The sequence below is a fragment of the Nannospalax galili genome, unplaced genomic scaffold (assembly GCF_000622305.1).
Source record: "Nannospalax galili isolate Female #2095 unplaced genomic scaffold, S.galili_v1.0 scaffold259, whole genome shotgun sequence".
Lineage (NCBI taxonomy): Eukaryota > Metazoa > Chordata > Mammalia > Rodentia > Spalacidae > Nannospalax > Nannospalax galili.
This window is the reverse complement of record NW_008344750.1, coordinates 1,748-3,036: the sequence shown is the minus strand read 5'-3', so window position 1 is coordinate 3,036 and position 1,289 is coordinate 1,748.

The window sequence follows — 1,289 nt, the reverse complement described above, 5'->3', positions numbered from 1 at the left end:
AGGACATGGAACTCAAAAGAACAATGATGAATATGATAAAAGAATTCAGTGAATTTAAAGAACACACAAACAAGGTAATCAAAGAACTGAAAGAAGAGAGGGACGAACTGCTGAATGAATTCAGAAAACAGTTAGAAATATTGAAGAATTATCAGGTTGAAATGAAGGAGGAAGTTAAACATTCAATAAGCCAATTAGAAACGACAGGAGAAAGCCTCACCAATAGGATGAACGAAATGGAAAACAGAGTATCAAGAGTGGAAGATAAAGTGGATGAACTGGACCACTCAAGCAAAGATTATGAAAAATTTAAGAAATCACAAGAATGGAATATGCAAGAATTGTGTGACACCATAAAAAGGCTAAACTTATGAATCATAGGCATACAGAAAGGAGAAGAATCCCAAGATAATGGCATGGACCAGATCTTTAACAGAATCGTGGAAAAAAATTACCCAAAATTAAAGAAAGACATGCCCATACAAATACAAGAATCATATAGAACACCAAACAGACAGGACCAGAAAAGAAACTCTCCACAGCACATCATAGTAAAAACACTAAACATGCAAAACAAAGAGGCAATACTGAAAGCTGCAAAAGAGAAACAAGTCACATATAAAGGAAAACCCATTAGTGCAGGGGGTGCAAACCAGTGACCCCCCACACAGTGATGATTGGGGATGAGTAAACGCACCGTTTGCCAGCCCATGATGCCCCCAGTACCAGGAACACGGAGGCGCAATGGGGAGCCTAGTCAAGCAGGGACTCCTTTATTGCAGGTGTTACAGAGCTTATAAAGGCATCTGGAAATCCCCCTCCCCCCTGAGGGTGTATCTTAAGGATGGTCACCCAATTCATGCAATCCTTAGCAGTGCAGAAGTATCCTTCAGACTTTTAAAACAAGTCAGACCATGCCCCAGTAACTTCCTCTTGGACCTCTGCAAGGTGGGGCCTTTAGGTCCCCACAATTAGGATTACAGCTGACTTTTCAGTGCAAACTATGAAAGCCAGAAGAGGCTGGACCAAAGTATTCCCAGTTTTAAATGACCACAGATGCCAACCCAGAATACTATACCCAGCCAAAATGTCTATTATAGTCGAAGGGGAAAGAAAACTCTTCCATGACATAAATAGGCTGAAGGAATTCATGTCCACAAAACCAGCCCTTCAGAGAGATCTGGAAGCAATACAAAGACCTGAAGAAAGGAATGACTATACCCAAGGGGTTGAGGAGAGATATTCAATGAAGGTATAACTGTGGAAAAGTACAGCTACATCACAAATAG